Here is a 19,212-nt window from a genome sequence, read left to right as displayed (position 1 = left end):
TCTCGTCACACTGATCTATGAGCAGTGAGCGAACCACGCTGCTGCTGCGACGCAACGCTGTCTTTTCCACATACTCCGGGACAATGGCCCAAAAGTAATGCGGCCCACTCAGAATCCTCCCGAACCTCTCGATTAGCAGATTGAAGCGTGAGAAATCAGAGGTGCATGACAGCGTAAGAAGCCACTCAAATGCGCGAGTCTCACGGCCGATGCGTAAGAGTTGGCAGCCCTGTAAACAAATGTGTGTACCAGCTCACACATGTTAAGTGCTTTACCACGGTCTCGTGCTGCAACATGCTGCTGTCAAGTATGACACGAGAGAGATCACGCCACAAGAAATGAGAGCGTTCAGTTGGGATACTCCATAGTGAAACCTGTTGTCATACACAGTCTATGGTAAAGTAAGAGAAAAAAAAATGATCGCAGCAGGCAAAACCTGCAATTAACTAACTTATTGCTTATCACGACAGGCCTACACTTGAACAAACATTTTCAGACTATTGTTGCACAGCATGGGGTAACCAGGTGCCTCATGCATAAAGTCGTGCTTAGCAAAGCAAACTACTGGTGACGTCTGCAGGGAACAAAAGAGTCTGCCAAATGACAGTAATGATGCCGGTAATGTTGTCTTTTGTTTTAATGTATAAAATAAATATGTACAGATACATCTGAGGTTGGTGCCAAATTATTTAGTGTTAAATAATGTTTCTTTATAGTTCCTGGGTGTTCCAACTGGGTCGGCGGTGCTGCAGGTGTGATTGGAAAGGGTGAGGCCAGAGACTCCACACAGCACTGCAGCAGCTGGTGCTCAGAGGACGTCCTGCTGATGCAGACGGACACGATAAACACTATTAATAATGTGGCCAAAGAGTTGCAAGAAATAGAGACCGTCTTGACGGAGATTGGGACAATTAAAAAGGATTTTGTAAGAGTATATAAATAAAAGGAAATCCACCTCTTGTGTGTTTCATAAGCGTTTCATCACTTTGGGAACTGGGTTCTATTTATTTAACTTTTTTAAAAAGAAAACTCGTGCTGGCTTTATTATTTTGTTATTCTGTGTCATACACTTTTCAAACCAAAGTGTTCAATTGTGTATTACTGTATTGTTCGTTTTGAAACAAGTGACCACAACAAACTCATTCATTGTTGTCTGTCATTACTGAGGTCAAACCAGCGGCTCTTAAAGGCTTAGCATCTTCTGTTACTGGTCCAGTCACTAACAAAGACCACTGATTGCCTGTTAGTTGGTTGTTACACTGTAATAGAGGCTTACAATGGTTATGTGTAATGTTAAAAAAGCCCCTCTTAGACCCCTGATTGCTTTTAATTCTGCCTTACAATGAACATTAGCTGAGTCAACATCAAGTGTCGGCTTGTCACTCTGATGAATCAGATTTACAGGTCGACACCACCTCAATGAACATCAGCTGATTTGTACAAGTCACACAGTGACACCTCTGGTGAAGACGAAGGACCACCGTCAAAACATGTCAGGTAGGCTTATGATAAAACTAAGTACTAAATAATAACATAAGAACTAAATCAGCTATAGAAAATTATAGACACTATGAACTTTATTGGATTATCGATTGCCTTACTAGTTCTTTGTTTTTTGGGTTCTCATTTGCTCAATCCTTTAAATTTTTTTTTGTCTCCTATTTTATCCTTAAGATTTTATTGACAAGAAGTACTTTCAGAGGTGCTAGTATCAAACCTGTAATGCAAATTAATATCCTTCTTGTCCTTCTTGTTCTTATTTTTTTTTTTTTTTTTGTTTTGTTTTTCTACATTTTTCTTCAAAATGGCCACACTGAGTGCTAAAACAAAATAGACATACTTTTTTTGATAAAGCTTTACAATGACTGAAAGACATCATCTGACAAATAGTTCTGACATAATGTGTTGCCCCGCTAAAGCTTGATTTTTGCTTGTAGATTAGATCAACACATAAATTGTTGACTGATGCACACATTTACCTCGAGAGAATTGGAACAACATGCACCGGACAAACAAACCACTAACCAAATGAATGGTCTGCTTGATACACCATGTTTACACAACATATTGCTTTGCTCTAATATAATGCTGCTCTAGAGGAACAAATGTGAAATGTAAGAGGATATAATCTAACTGACTTGCCCAAAATATTAACACAGCAACCAGGATTTTGACTTTAGAGCTTTGAAGTAATTTTCTGCCTGTCAATGTATCAATCAATCATATTTTAAGTTTGATGGTCTTAAACACCAAAACCTTTTATGGAGACCTGCAAGGACAGATTACAGTAGTCCAGTCTACTAAAGATAATGGACAATGGTGGTGCTGTAGGGTGGTGTGGTGGTTAGCACCTTGGTCTTACAGCAAGAAGGTCACTGATTCAAGCATTGCCTGGGGGGAGGTTTGCACAGTGGCCTTTCTGTGTGGAGTTTGCATATTCTCCCTTTGTATGTGTGGGTTCTCTCAGGGTACTTCAGCCTCCTCCCACTGTCCAAAGGCATGCATGTTAAGTTAACTGGTCAGTCTAAATTTTTCCTAGGACGGAGTATGAGCGTGGGTGGTTGTTTGTCTTTAGTCTCCTGATGAGATAGTTATGTAGATCTATGTGTCATCAGCATAATTATGGTAACTTTTTTTTTTGTTGCTTTTCATAGCTGGAGCAAGTGGGAGGATGTAGATGTTGAATGGCAGTGGGCCAAGGATGGAGCTTTGGGGAACTCCATGTGTTATTTTTGTTCACTCAAATTTATATATACCTATAGACACAAAGTAGTCCCTGTCTGTTAAATGGGACTCAAACCAATTAAGTGTGTGTCAAATGCAGCACTGAGATCCAGTAGTACCAGGACTATAATGTTTCCGCTATCTGTGCTCAAGTGGATGTCATTTAACTCATACCCCGCCATTGACAAGATATACCGTCAATTGCGTCACAACGTGTTAATGTGTTTTCATGGTTATAATGTGGAGGGCACTGTTGCGGATCTTGTGAATGACAACAGCACTTCAGGGTCCAAAAGCAAAGAAATCGCCCCTTCAAAAAATGGAGGGAGAGGCTATAATTTTTTTTTTAACACAAATAAGTGGTATCCTTTAGCAATGCAGTACACAACACTGCATTTCTTATTGAAAATGATGGCGCTACTGAAAACTTACTCTGTTACCAAAGCCTTAAAGATGATTATGGACACAGACTCCGACAACTCAATCTCTGATTTATCATCAGAAGAGTTTACTAGTGACAGTGACAGAGGAATACACCAGGAAGAAGGCGGAGGCAGTTGTGCTTTTCAAAGGCACATCATAACGCCTGAATAAGTCAATCAATCCCAACCACAACAAATCATAATCCAAAATGGAAGTGTTTATAAAAAAAAAGCTAAACTGATATGTGGATGAATCAGTTTTGTAAAGTTCATAATAATCTGCAGCTTTAAGGGATGTTTCACTTGTGTAAAGGTTTTGGTGCCCCCTAACATTCTGGGGAATTGGGATAAATTCAAATGTATATTATTATCATTATTATTATTATTATTATTATTATTATTATTATTATTATTATTATTATTATTATTATTATTATTATTCTGTACCACATAATCCAATTAAGGGTTGCGGGGAAACTATTTATATTTCTTTCTGTCCACATGCTGTGTTGCCACTCCACGCTGAAGTGATGCAAGTGTTCCTGTAGCTTAAATTCAGTGCAAATACAAACAAATAGCTGCAACACTATCAAGAGCTAAACTTAAACTGTGTTAAGGGAAGCAGTGTGTGTCAGCCACATAGTAAATTGCAACAAGGGTTTGGTTATTTTATCACAACACCAACTGAAAAAAACTAGAAAAACAGCCACAAAAAGCAGAGGATATTAATCTTGCCTGACACCTTCGCAAGTTTAATTCGTTTTAAATGAATCTAGGTGTTAAATGAACTTTTGTTCGAGCTAAATTAAATTTCACAGCTATCATTAGAAAGGTTTCTATTAAAGAGCCTTGTGTTGGGAAATTGGCTCCAAGAGCATCTTGGCCTGATAAAAGCAAGAATATTTCTAATTTCCTAACAGCTGCACTTGCTTTGACCCCAGAGGTTCAGCAAGGCAGCAAAATACCCCATTAATTCTGTCTGAAAGCAGGCTGCCATAGAAAACAACCACAATCTGTAACCTCTGATGATTTGTGTGAAAGAACATTCCCACTTACAAACTGTGCTGCACTGTATCCCAGTTCTGTTCCAGCTTGGCGCAGAGATCCTGAATTATTAACAAAACCATGTATGTCATTCCAAAATTAATTACTTGCCGAACGCTATCCAGTTCCCAACTACTGCTACCAGTTATCCATTATTAACTGTAAACACAGCGCGTTCAGCATGAAAATACCAGGAAAATGTTCATTTATTTACATAACCCCCAAATTAAAAGGCTAGAGACCATATGCCAACCCTATTTATTTGTACAATGAAAAACTTTTATGAATAAATAAAGTAAAGGATACTTAAATGGGATGTGTATATGTATGATTTAGCTCTAGCTTTAGATGCTTTGTTCCACCCATTTTTTCAACTAGAAACTGAACTACAAATGCAGTTAAGATTACCTTTGAATGTCTCTGCTTTACATTAGCTGACTGCAGTTTGTCACGGTACCACCTACAATATACTGTTTGGCTGTCATGCTAAAAGAGGGTGTGTCATGTGTGACTTTCTACTGAGAACATAAATACTAGCTTGCTGGGACATCAGGGGATCTTAGACTGGAAGAAATTGAGGAAAGGCCAGGGGTATGTATGGATTTTTCCTGTCCATAACCCCTTTGGGGATTATCATTCAAATTATGTATTTGTCAGCTAAATTAAGTGAAAAGAGTCGTGAGGTGCAACAGATTGTTTGACATTGTGAGGGCAACTCAAGTGCTCATAGATGGGAACAAGTGGTTCAGTTCAGAGTTTTGGACAGAAGTGATAGACACACGTGGGCTGGAACTCTGCAACTCTTCCATAGCTGATGGCTGAACAACTCTTATGTGTACAGTGCTCAGCTCAGCACTCCTAGACTGGAGATAGAGTCATTGTATAAAATGTTTTCATTGTTTATTCAGCGGGCAGTGTTCATGACAAGTTTCACAGCATCACAGGGATGAATGGAACCTGCACAATCAATCTCATGATTTGCATGTGCAAAATGCGAGTTGGTAGTTTCTTTTAAGATCAAACTAAACAAGAGCAGTGCTGATGATGAAGTTAAAAAAAAAATCTGGAAAAGTCTGCATGCAGGTTTGTCTACCATTTCTATCTGGATCTAAATCAGAAACCATGGTTACAACAGACACCCTCTCTTCTACCTCACATTACAGATCTTTTACCTTGGAATAAGATTGCTTACACCTCTTTCAGAGAGAATGAAGTTCCAACATTTTCTTCCCTCCATACCACACTTATTTTGAAAAAGCAAAACAAAGTAACAACAAATACAAAACATATAAGCCCAAACTGACAAATTTGATCAAGATATGGATGTCCTGTTTTGGTTTTTAGTATAGTATAGTATGGTATAGTATAGTATAGAATAGGTGTCATTAACTTAAGGGTGCTAGATTCAAGACCATTTTTTAAATTGAAAAATATTTTTAATTTAATTTTGTTTAATATGTTAAAAGGAACCTTTTTAGCCATTTGATACCATAATGTTGTACAAAGGTGCTAAATTTAGGCTAGTTACATTACTACATATCATACAAATTGGCACCTTTGAAAGAGCCTCTTTTTAATTTCAAGTTTTCAAACTACCTGACATTTGCTCATTCTTTGGTGGTGCCAGGCTACACTATGGCCAAAATGTGTGTTTTTCTTCTGAGACAGATGGTCCTCTCTGCTTCAATGCCAGCAAACAATTATGGTACACTGCCTCGCCAAAAAAAGTCACCACCTGAATTTAACTAAAAAAACAGGAAGGAGCCCCTATTGGAAAATTACTACTGTAATTAATATGTTTAAGCTGCCAACAAGTTATTCAACCCAAACTGATGTAGCTTCTCATTCCTTAAACAAAATAGGACACACTTGTAGTCGTGAAAAAATATGACAATTCAGATTATTAGTCTACATCACGTAAACAAAAAAGACTAAGGGGACTGCTGAAACTATTTAAATTAAAATAAGAATTGTCAAAAACATGAATACAACTTGGAAGGCTAGTGTTTAACTATTATGTGTGATTTGAAAGAAATATTGAATGATTGCGAGTGCACATTAATTAAGTATTTAGTGAAATTGCATAAAAGACTACTCCCACAATCTAAAGAGAACTGAAAAGTATTGAGACTAAACAGCCATGTAGCCTTAAGAAAACCAACAATCACAAAGGCTATCAAAATCAAACATCTCAGGAGGTAGTTGAAGTGATAGAATGTATAATGAATTGAATGAAGCAGTCAAACAACTAAAACCTCAGGACAGTGGCCCAAGAACCAGATATGAAGAACCCTGTTGTGGAACATTTTTAGCCTACTGTTTTTTTTTACAACGTTTGAGTTTGTTGTATGGACATTTGTTTATACACAGCTTTTTTAAGGTCCCATTAAAGCGTGGCAAGGTTAAGACCTAGACTTTGAATGAAATTCTAACAGTTGCAATTTTCTTCCATGTTTGGGATCAGTGTCTTAATGCATAAACCAGTTTCAGCGAAACTTTACAGTCAAAGAAAGGGCTTTGCATTTGACTTAGAATACTTGGCCTTATGGCTGCAAAGCAACCCCAAATCATCACCCCTCCACCACTGTGCTTGACAGGTCCTCTGGTACTGTTGTTCCAAGGGTGAGGACCAAGACATACGATGAGGCCTCTTTCCATTGTTACGGCCCTCGTCTGTGCATGGAACAGTCTGCCAGAGGGCCTCAGGGCTGCAGAGAACATTGATGTTTTTAAAAAGAGGCTTAAGACCTACCTTTTTAGCTTAGTTTTTAACTAAATTTTATTCGATCTTAATTTATTTCACATCATTTAATTTTATGTTATTTTATTTTCATTTTACTCAACTGTATTACTTCTTATTTATTTATTCATTTACTTATTTATTCATTTATTCTTAGCTGTTCTTATGTTTCTTAAGGCTGTTTAATTTTAATTGTAACTCCAGTGTTTTCCTCGTGGGGATCTTCCATGCCGGGGGTTTTGCCTGCTTGGTCTGGGGGCTGCCGCCGCGGTGATTGCACCTATTGGGGTGGCAGGGGCCCTGCACTGCAGCCTTTTGGCTGTTGGGTTGGGCCCAGGTCTGTCCTAAAGGGGGTGGTTGCTGCTGTTAGACATGGAGGGAATGGCCCCTGGTGAGGATTGATCCCCATGACACTGATATTGTTTCCTCACAGCAGCATCAGGCCGGATGCTTATCACTTTTAGTATTTTATAATAACATTCAGTCCGAAACAGAAATAAGAGAATCATATTTGTATAGAATGGGGAGGGGGGCTGCTTGGTGTGTGTGCGTGTGTGTGAGTGTGTGTGTGTGTGTGCGTGCGGCTGTTTGAAATATTTTGGTGAGTGTTTCTATTATTATGTATTTCCAATTTGTTTTGTTTTTGATATGCATAAATGTTTATAATCTTGTAAAGCACTTTGTGTTGCCTGTGGCATGAAAGGTGCTTTATAAATAAAGTTTGATTTGATTTGATTTGTGCTTTAACATTGTAATAGTTGCAATTCCCTTTTATAAAAGGTGGTTGCACCAGTTAATCATTTGCATATGATTAGAAGCACATGGCTGCTATTTACCTTCTTAATTCCTATGTGAACAATAAGGGTGTACACTACTTCTGCATTTTGCATAGTTTTTATTAAATAAATCATGAGAGTATAACATACCATTTGTTGTTGCCCATCTGAAGTTGAATTAAGTTAACGTTAAGACCTGGTAACAACCAGATAAGTTTTATACTAGTCTGATATACAAAGCTTAGAATTGGTAAAGGTGCACTTTCTTTCATTTTACTAACATTGGAATAACCATTAGATCACAAATATGAAGCATATCTTACAATAGTGTGTTCTGTTCGTCTTTCTCAACCAATTTCATCTCTATTCAGTCAACACTGCACCACAGAACTCTGAACCCAATGCACAGTTCGTCTGACTTCTCTCAACCTGAGTCTGGCCCCTGGGTCCAGTCCACTTTATCTAATAGAGATGTTGAGCTGAGAACACGGAGGGGAGCGAGCTACAAGTCTCTCTGAAGAAAGAAGCAGATTATATATAGCCACTGATTAAGGCAGAGATGAGAACATGACCTACATGCATAACAACATTTTTCTCACTTTCTGCTTCAGAACAAGCCTCCGTCCAGGACCAGGACTCTACAACTGGGAGAATCACTCTAATTATATCACCAGAGTCAGATTTCAATGCACACCTCATTAATATTTCTCTCATTATTGGGTTAATAATGTTTTTAGAGGTGTACCCCATGGTGTGCCAGTGAACCTTTTTTTTTCAGTGCAGGTAAAAATGACCACAGCCATCCATCGTGTCTGGATTAAAGCTGGGTTGAAAAGATCCATTCATCCATTTAAATGGATTCAAATTTAATTGATCCATTATCGAGTCATAAAACTTGGAAATTGATTTTTTTTATACATTTCCTTTTTGGTTACAACAGTGACCCTACTCTCATGTGACTTACCGATGCTTGGCGAGATCTTAGCATATATACATAATTGAAAAGTTGCCTGGGTCGCTTCCACCCAAAATCAGCTTCTCTCACTGAGATAATGCCAAGTTCAGATTTTTATTTTCATTCACCATGTGAACATATTCACCTGTAAACTACTTAGCAGTTTATTACCTCTTACATTAGCAACTAATGCTAAGATCGTGGGGTCCACCATGTTCAACAAACACAAATGTTTTGAAAATTACAGAAAGTGATGTCACCACGCATGTACATACTCCGAAATAAATCCGTAGTATTGTTTCCCCAACCATTATATTGGAGGGGCACCCCACCAGGTCATTCTCCCAGGAATGTGAAGATGGAAATACTTGCTGAGGAGCAGCAGGTGTATTTCTCCTGATGCTGTGTTACACAGAGAAATTTATGTTCTTTGTGGGCACAAACATAGCTGAACAGGCTGAATTTACCACTGTTGTAGTAATTACTGAGTCATATTATGGCTTAAAATATATAGAATATTCTTTTTAAGAATTATTAACATCAACACGTTATCTGAGATCTGAACTTTATGAGTATATAAAGTGTCTTTATTAAATTAAACGGTTTCCATCAGGACATTTAAAACATTTAAATGTCTTGATAGTCAATTTTTCTGTCCTGAGTGTTTTTTTTATTACAGGATATCTGGGTGTGTACCTGGGGGGAACACTGAACAGTTAATGTAGACAACGATCTTTCTAATATGGTATTCCAGAAGTGCTTGTAGATGCATCAGATTAGATTAGTACACTTATCTGATTATGTCTAGCTAATTGATTTTGATGGTCATGTAAACGGAAAAATGGTTTTCAAAGAATGTCTTTAATATTCAAGATTGGTGTTGTTAGATAAATATCTGTAAATGAATGAATGTAGAGCCCTGCAATGGACTGGTGACCTGTCCAGGGTGTACCCTGTTTCTCACCTGTTAATATGCTGGGTTAGGCTCAGGCTTCCCCATGACCCTTAATGGATGAAGCGGTATAGATAATGCATGGATGGATGGAACTAGATGGATGGATGCAGAATAGAATCGGATTTAATGGAAATCTAATCGAATCAGGTACTTGTGAATCAAATCAAATCGATTTGGGAAATTAGTGGTGATACCCAGCCCAAGTCTGGATCATGCATCAGATTATAGTATAAGCTGCTAACTCCCTTTCACACGTAATGCCAGTGTTCTCAAAATAGCTGTTCCCCTGGGAGACTCACGGGGGATGAGGAAAGGGGAGAATGAGACAGTAAGAGAGCGAAAACGAGAGGAGGTTTTCTCCTTCCTCATTATCGGATCTTGTCCCACTGATACCGGTGACTGTGTATCCGACCAGCTCCAACAGCGCCGGCGTCAAAAGGCAGCCGCGTAGAGCGGACCTTGCAGAGATTGAATCCAGATCTTTTTATCATCCACCTGAGGTTGATTTAACACCCCTGTTCCTGGATAGTGAAAGCGGCTGGTTATACAGCCAGTCAGCTCCCCCCACGGCTCCCTCAACACCAGCCCATTACCCAAAACTGCTGCACTGTGCTGTCTGGGCTTATGAAGACACAGAGAGGATGCAGAAAGGCAGGTCATAAAGCAAAGACACAATCAAATAAGTATGTGAGTGTGAGTGAAAATGAGTCAGCATCTAGAGGTGTATATGTGCTCTTCTGGGCTTTAACACTAAAATCATTGAAAGACTTGTTTTAGACAGCTGTTAAGATTAAAGGAACTATATCATGAGGCTGCCTACATGGTTGACTATTAAGGACTATAAACTGGATTTAGAGTGTACGATACAGCAACCAGATTATCATTTTGCTTGCTATGATGCTGGATAGGACAAGTTAAAAAGTGTGTATATTACAGTTTTGGGGGTTTCCCTTTTCTTTAATTTGTTGCATACTTTTATGTGCAGGTAAAAGATCCGCAAAATTAAAAACAAAAATCTGTTTAAAACTGCGTTCTGCTCTCAGACAGTGGATGCTGCTCCTGAACTAAGACTGGGGATTTATTAAGATGTTATTGATAACCATGCCATTATCAATTCTGCCTATTGATCTGGTTCTTCATCAATAACCTCATCAATCCTGACCCAATTTCCTATGAGGAAACAAGTATACAACACAGATTCACGGTGTCAAAAACAAACAAATAACAAAAAAAAAAGCTCTGTAGATGTTTACATTAACCAAGAATGCAATAAAATAAACACTCACCACTGGATTGTGACGCTCATTAATGCCGTACTGCCACTTTACCAGAAACAAATTCACCAGGTGAATAATGTAGTGATGCATAATTCCAGTATCTGGTTTCTGAGTGCATTTTTATAACAGTGTTTCCCCTACAATTATATTAGAGCAGCACCTTGTCTGCCCTTAGAATTTTCCATTAGCATGGGTTGATACTTTATACTTTAAACAACTAAACAATATGACACTATTTGTCTTATCTACATTTCTCCTCTGCTCTCCATATTGTACCTAGCCCAATGTGCACACAGAAAGCAGGACGCAAAATATGCCCCACATCACTGTTTTCAACACTTCAATCGCACAATTAATTTTATTAGCAATGTGCCTAACTATACCCTACTAATTCTCCATCAAGCACATATACACACCTGTGGCTACAGGTGAGCTAACAGCTAAATAAATGAGCGGCTAAAAGAGATACAGCAGGACACTTTTTAGCAGTAGAAAGAAAACTCACAGTTCGTCAGTGATGAACTCTTCGGCATCCAGAGAAAGCAGTTATTCCATGGAAGTTATTCCATTAATTTGACTACAGGATTGAATTAAAAGAAAAAGAATATATTGCAGCTGCCCACCAGAGAGACCTCCAATAAGTACTCTACTCACGTAAGGAGCAGGGAGCAGAGTAGTATTTAAGTTGTGGACTCCTCTGTGCAATGATATAGGTATACCCTATGATCTGTTACTATTATTAGTTTTTTCCAATACAAACATAAGAGCTTGTACCACTGTCATGTTTCTTGATGAAATGTAGACATGCTCTGGATTGTCTCTTCCGGCAACAGACACACAAGTCCAACATTGTTTATTTGTAGTCAGTGTGTTGGCCAGCACCTGCTGGCATGCACTGGATACAAGTATTGATAAGCCCAGTGGCACACAATTCTAATGCTTTGGAAAATTGGGAACCAGCTCCTGAGTGGAACCAGTTTTCAGCTCCCATCCCTATCCTGAACTGCCTGAAACACCTCATTAATAGTCCTGACTTTTCTTTCCTTGTTTGATTACATCACGAGTTGCATCGTGCCTGCCTGGTGGCTGTTTTTTTATTTTTTTAGACTTCAAACAATTATTGAGAAGAGAGAGAAGAGATTGACCAATCAGAAGAGACTTCCAGGGACTTCCATATAGAGGGTCTTAGATTAGAGCTGAAAAGGTAATATTTCAGGCAGAAGGTGATGAAGTGGAACAGCAATGACTGTATGAGAAAATAACAAATAACTGAACACCAAAGCATCTAGACCTTTGCTTAGACAACCCCAGTGATAAAATACACTTATAAATGACCATAAAAGGGGTTATTTGATCATGTCTATACATTTCTTGGCTTGATTTCCATGAAATTCAGTGGGTTAATGTCTATGATTTTTTGTTTCAATGAACTTCAAGGTAGTGCCAGATTTCCTGAACACTACAATAGGTATTACATTGGATTACAATGGCTCCTTACATACATCAAAATACCATCTGATAAAACCTTTATGTAATCCTTTGGTAAAAAAATTTAAGTTGCCATTGTGAACAATGTTTTTCAACTATAGTTTTTGTCCACAAGTTTTTCCTCTCACTTTCACTACCATTGTCTAAGATACATGCATGCATGCTTCTGCAAAAAAAAAAGTGATTTGCACCCATCCTTGTAGCCCCATCGAGGCATCCTCAGTGGAAAATTAACATGCACACTAGAGAGTTGTATTTATATCAGTGTTGTACTAAATGAGAGCTAACACTCAGCTTGTGTGGAGTCTTTTGAGAGAGCTCTGAATTTCAATTAAACACTTTCTCGTCGCATTCAAACACCAAATGGCAGATGTAATGAAGAGGTTTTATGACCAATGAAAAAAAGGCTTGAGAGATCATTTTACAAAATCAGTAGGAGGAGCTTGATTAGAGCTCAAGAGTATAAAGCCAAGAACAGAAAAAATGTAGATTTGTGTTATCATATTAAAGATTTTATACCTTTTTATATGCTCTGGCAGATGGGGTTTTAGTGACCTCATCACTTGAACATGTGTTTCAGCAGCAGGTGATCACATCGACAGACGGCAGTCACATGAGACCACAAACTTCATAAAAAGGCTGCTTGCTGTTGGCTTGCAGTTGCAATTATACATATACATCACAACCTCCTGCTGCATATCTAAGAGAAAGGAGAGGATCAGGGAACGCATACTTCTTAAGCAAAAGCATTTAATCATTTTATTTATTTGTGTGATTTGGTGTTATTAGTGTGGGTTATGTTAAAGTTCTACAAAACAAAAACAGTGACTTAACAGTGCTGTAGTGCAGCATGTAAATGATTTTCAGATTCATGGTGAGCACAATAGCAACGTATTAGATGAGAATGGGCAAAGATTTCTGACTTTTTGAATAGTTGGTACAATTAAATCAGAGTTTATGTGACTTTTGTCTTCATATAGAACTATTCAGATTAACCCTAAGCTGGTTGGAAGCGTTACTACCACCACAAAATGCTGAATCAGGTACTTTAAAAAAGAATTAAATAAAAATAAAATAAACTTAGTAAGTTGCCAATTGCCATGAAAACAACAAAAGAAGAACCATTGACCACTACCAGGTTTCAGTAAAACCAATTTGTTACTTTGAGATTAGATTATAACGGTGCTTCAAGGGAAACATGCATGTGATCACCAAACACTAGTATCCATTCAAGAAACACAAATGAAAATGACGTAAAGCAAATATGTTATAAGTTTATCATCACTATGCAAGAACAAAGCACCCTGCGCAAAACTGTTTATAGCAAGTATAATAGTGTGTGACACATTTTGCACAAAATGTTCCAGCATTTTAATCATATAACGAAATCCCTCTTTCTCCTCAACAGTCTGAGGTCTGATGTGTTTACAAGGGAAACAAAGTACTGACTGGGTTATTTTGGTTGCACAAGATGAGGTTGCTGGTAGCTTTGAAATGTTAACTTCTTTAATTTGTCTTTTGAGCAGCATCAACCCGTTTCACGTTAACTTTTAACGCTACGTTGTCATGGTATCTATCCACGTGTGCTTGCAAATTTGTTGAATTACCGGAGTATTTAATTCTGGCGTTGCAGATTTGACTGACTGCATAGCTCATCACAATCTTTACTGCCTTGCTTTGTTTATGTCCAAAATGTGGGAGAGCTGTAACATCTTGTTTCCAGGCATTGGTGCGCTGTGCAAAGTTAGCATGATTTACCACAAGCAAGTGCTAATGGAACGAGATATCGCAAAATTTTATTGTTCTACTGGACTGGAGAAAGAAATGACTGCTGCCCACTAGTGGTCAGAGTTTTAAATGCAGCACAAAAATGAACCACCACTATTAATGCCTGCATATACAGTAAACTGTTAATAAGAAAAAACAAAATCAGTACAGTGCTTTAGAATATCGATACAACATTGCATAATGAAATATCACAACATTTGAGAATATTTACTTACACCTTTACTAACCACTCATATGGTTATTTTGAACGATATTGAGATCAAGAATATTTTGAAACATTCTTAATACTTAAATAAAAGCAAGTGAGTTGTTTTAAATCTATAATTCTCACGAATATTGAATACAAAATGTAAAACTGAATAAACAAGTACAGGTTATGAGTATTTTAAATGAATGTTAAGAGAAAAAGAGGATCAGCTTGTTGGAAGCAAGAGCAGGACTGGAGAGGCCCAGGGGCTGAGACCAAGGGAGTAAGAGCTAAAAACCAACACCTCTGCAGTGCTATGCTATGCTGCCAAAACAGCACCGAGCCAGTGATCGCTGGTGATTAAAAGTCACAGGACAGCAGCAATCTGTTCACTCCTTCTATAGGCTCAACTGTTAAAACCTTTTCACAGTGCTTACTAAGTGTTTACTGAAACATTTGCTCAAGCTGAACTACACGTACCACAAACTGGAACAGAACCCAACAGAAAGGAGCATACTAAATGCCTGTGAGCAAGGAGAGCACGCCACAGTGATTTAAAACAAAAGATGAACTCATAGCAGCACTGCAACAGCAAACGTTTTGCTTGCTTGCATTGTTTTTTTGTCTTTTTTTTAAATGATCGCATTTGTTTGTGTGGTTTAAAGACAATGAAAAGACTTGTCCCTGAAAACCATTGATGTTTGCATCCTTTAAAGCTGATCAGAATTATTTCCAACAACATCCTTAACAATTTATAATGATTTCATATGAGGTATAGTGCATAAGATTTGAACACATATCAGTTTATTGTTTTCCTGAATGTAACGTCCTTGGTTAGCCATGAGGACATTGTCCGAGCTGTAGACCCTCAGTGCAGCTGCCCATTGTGTGTCACACAAAATGGATCAGCACTCACACATTGTTTAGGTTTACAATTTATGTAAGGCCTTCATCATGGCACTGCACTCCCTTTGTACTTCTGATACAAAAAATACCACTTACACTACACACAAAGAGTCATATATACACAGACACATTGGCACAGGTTTGTAGAGTCTTGGCTTTTCATTGGATTTTTTCTTTTTTTACAAAGGAAAAAAGGACATCACACTGAAGGTAAACTATAAAAGAAAAATCTGTTTTCAACAAGTCTCAATAAATGTTGTGCAGATCATTTCTATATTTTGAACACCAAGAAATAGCTATCTCCTTCAGATAGGTATCTCTTTAAAGAAGTCTCCTTAAAGCTGTATATGTCAAACCTTAATAAAGCATCAAATAAGTATTTGCTATGTGAAATTAAATTAGTTTATTAATAATTTTACCAGAGCATACAGCTATCCTCCCTTGTTGTGCCTCATTTTGCCCTCTCTGGCAAAGTCTCACCAGAAACTGTCAAATATGAACAAGTGAGCAATATGTTCATGTAATTTCACAAACCAGGCTTAGAAATTGTGAGATGACAAAGTTTTGACATGCATTTGTTTTTTCTCAAGTAAAATTACATAACATAATGGGAGCCATGATAATATACGATAGTATTAATCGCTTTAATTTATGAGTGTATTGTTTCCTAAACCCAATATTGCAGTAATATTGACATTTCATCACAAAAGTCTGCTTTGTCACATTGTGTCGAAACTTGTACTGTAGCATAACAGGAGTTTTACCATAACAGAGAACTAAGGAAGGAAAATGTTTTTGTGCCTTTATTTTCAAGCCTTGCTAACTGGCTAAACTTGCTAATATTTTTCTGTGGATCAGTGTACAGATTTTACACTCTGCATTCACATGAGTGTCAGTAGAAAGTTCTGATTTCATTCACTGAATAAAAAAATGTGTTAGGTTAAAAGCTTCCCACAGAGATTGGAGTTCTTCTGTCGTGAGCACTCCTCAGTTTAAGACTTTTACACGTATTTTTAAATTGCTATTGGTCAACTTAGTTGATTTTACTGACCCACAGAAAAATTAAGAGTCACAAACCTTAAATTCTCCCTCTGCTGAAAAAAAAAAAAAAACCCTTAATATCTTCCTAAGATTTTTTTTGTGTGTGTATGTGTGTGTGTGTGTTTGTGTAACAAGACATATCCTGAGCAAAACCAGCCATCATGCTATGCCTGGATATCATTACAATGAATCTGCAAAGCACCAACACCAGTCTCAGGAAGGAGAGGCCATGCGGATCATATATTCCACACTGAAGACTGGAGGAAATAATTCTGGAGAAACTAATTAAATGACAAGATAGTACAAGCTCGATGAGGAGGTTAGCACAAGCTATATGGAGATAGAAGAAGCAAGGTGAAGAAGCTATTGTGTTTTGCTTGTGCTGTGAAGATGGTCGACCTGACATATTTGGTTTATAGCTGCAATAGCACAAAATCAGATTCTGCAACTTTCATGTACTACCCAAAGGTGTTAAATAAAGTAGATTACGTTTATTTGGAAACAAAGTTGTGTTCCGTCAAAAAACATTAAAGAGAACAAAAGTCTGCAGTCTTCACTCTTCTGCAAGGTGCTTCATAATTTGACCCAAAACATCTAGACGTTGCCACTAAACCAATTTAAAAAAACCTGATGTTTCATTTTATGTTTATTTTTAAAATGCATTTTTGGTCTCTGATCTGTTCTCATTCAAAATTTCCTCAGAGTCCCTCAGTACGTACCTTGTGCATTTCTAATACTGTTGAGAAGAGATGAAGCAGCATAGCAGTGTTATTTGTTGCTGGGAAGCGATATGGGTGGGGCCAGGTTTATAGGTTCATACTGAGAATTAATTGGCAAAAACTAAGGTACAATTTTGAGGAGTAGAGTTGCAGTTACACGATATTAATAATAACTGCTGAACTTGGATCTATTTATTCATGTTCTGGGACATTTGTCTTTTTTTATCACTTTTGTAGCACAAAAATAGATTCAGAGAATAAAAAGGTTTAATCAAAACTCCTTGGTTGGTGTTAAGAAAACATAATGACTTGTTATCAAAACAGATACTTAATGTCCTACATAAATGTCTCCTTTAATCTGGTGACAAATCATGTCATCTTTGCAAAAACAGAATATTGTGCTGGATACTCACATTAAACTTCTCACTGAAATGCAGCAAGCGTCACCAAAACAACATTATGTCTGTTTGACCTTCAGTCTGTCTGGCAGCTGACATGATGATATATCAGCATTTTTCTTCTCTTAAGAAAATGCACTGAATTGTGGTAAATAAGGAGGACCAGTTTTATATTTATTAAGGATGCATGATATATCGGCATCAATATCGGTATCTGCTGATGTTATTCATTTTTAACACATCAGTATCGGTCTGATGAGCAAAACTGGATCGATATATTAACAACCGATTTCTATTTTTGTCTAATTGCTGTTTGTGTAGTGTGTTGGGAGGAGGAGGAGGGGTTTGGCCATGCGGCCATGTTTGGACATGTGACAGCGATGCAGCAAACCATTGTGGGATGTAACTGAAGCTAGAAGCAATGTTAGCTGAGTGGTAATTTTTCACGGTGTCAAAAGAAGATACTCAAAAAGCAGAATGCAATATTTGCAAAGTCAAAGTGATGCGAGGAGGATGCCGTGTCAAATCATTCAACAGCACAAATTTGATATGCCATATGAAAAACTACCATCCAGAAGCTCACAAACAATGGCGGGAAGCTAATGCCCCTAATTTTTACTTTGTACAGAATTTGATAATCTTAAACAAAATATATATATCGACATCAGTAAATATCGGTTATCGGGCAGAACAACAATATTAACATCGGTATCGGCCAAAATTTTCATAATGGTCCATCCCTAGTATTTACGTTAAGTTTATGTGAGAATGTAGCAAAAGTTGTGATATTTTTGTGCAATAAAAATATTTTTTTTTCTCTGTAAAATCTATGAATTACTGCGCCAAACAATCGAGATCTCAATCATGATCAGAATCACAATCATCATTTTTGCCACAACCACTCAGCCAAACTAAAACCTGATTACAGCCCTAGATTGTTACTTAAAGAAATTTCCATAAAGGTGATTTTTTACGCCCAATGACCAACAATTTCATCTTCACTAATTTATGTAGAAACCATGTAGAAAAGGAAACTTGAGAAGTCATGCACAAGATAAAGGACTCCACATAGAGTTAAAAAAAACTTAAATAATTATTAAACATGTCTTTTGTTTCATGACAGAAAGTAAAAGCAGTTCTTCTTGCTTATGCCATTGTTATAAAAAAAAATATTCTTCCACATTCACCAAAAATATAATTATAGGTCATGATGTCATGCCATTTCTTTTCCCATTTACAGTGGCAGTATTGTCAACAAAGACACCCTGAGCAGATACATATTTTAAGGAACTCATAATTATTCTTTAGTTCTGACTACTGCATTGAGCCAAAGTTTCAAGTTCACCTTGCCATTCACATCACCGGATCTCACCATGCTTGAGGGAAAGATTAAGAGCTGGGAGAAATCATTATAAAGGTGACAGAACATTTCCCAGGGGACATTTCACCTCTAGACATACAGAGGATAGATCTCACACTGTAGCTATTTCCTTGCAAAACTTTTCTTTTACACTGAATGCCTGAAGATATATGTTTTACTTTAAAACAGTCAAACGCAATCATCACTGCTTGTTTCCTAAATGAGTAGCTATATATGTCATAATTACTGAGCTCTTGCATATGTCATGGGTTCAGTGACATTTTAAAATGGAGAAAATAATGCTATAACTAAAACAAACACATAAGGGTAAAGATGGACAACAATAAAGAAGTCAACACTTTTTCTTTTTTTTTTTTTCTTTTTTTTCTTTCTTTTTCTGGAACAATATTAAAGAGCATCAGAGCGCCTATT

The 19,212-nt window shown here is 37.4% G+C and overlaps 1 protein-coding gene across 4 annotated transcripts in view; it reads right to left on the bottom strand.

Annotated features, from left to right (window-relative positions):
• Positions 1 to 19,212, bottom strand: part of LOC121635136 (potassium voltage-gated channel subfamily D member 3-like) — a 91,150-nt gene that overhangs the window by 69,370 nt on the left and 2,568 nt on the right. The gene's annotated exons all lie outside the window — the stretch shown is intronic.

Source organism: Melanotaenia boesemani, chromosome 3 (genome assembly GCF_017639745.1).
Source record: "Melanotaenia boesemani isolate fMelBoe1 chromosome 3, fMelBoe1.pri, whole genome shotgun sequence".
Lineage (NCBI taxonomy): Eukaryota > Metazoa > Chordata > Actinopteri > Atheriniformes > Melanotaeniidae > Melanotaenia > Melanotaenia boesemani.
Note: the sequence above shows the minus strand (reverse complement) of the source record. Positions and strands in the feature narration are given on the sequence as shown.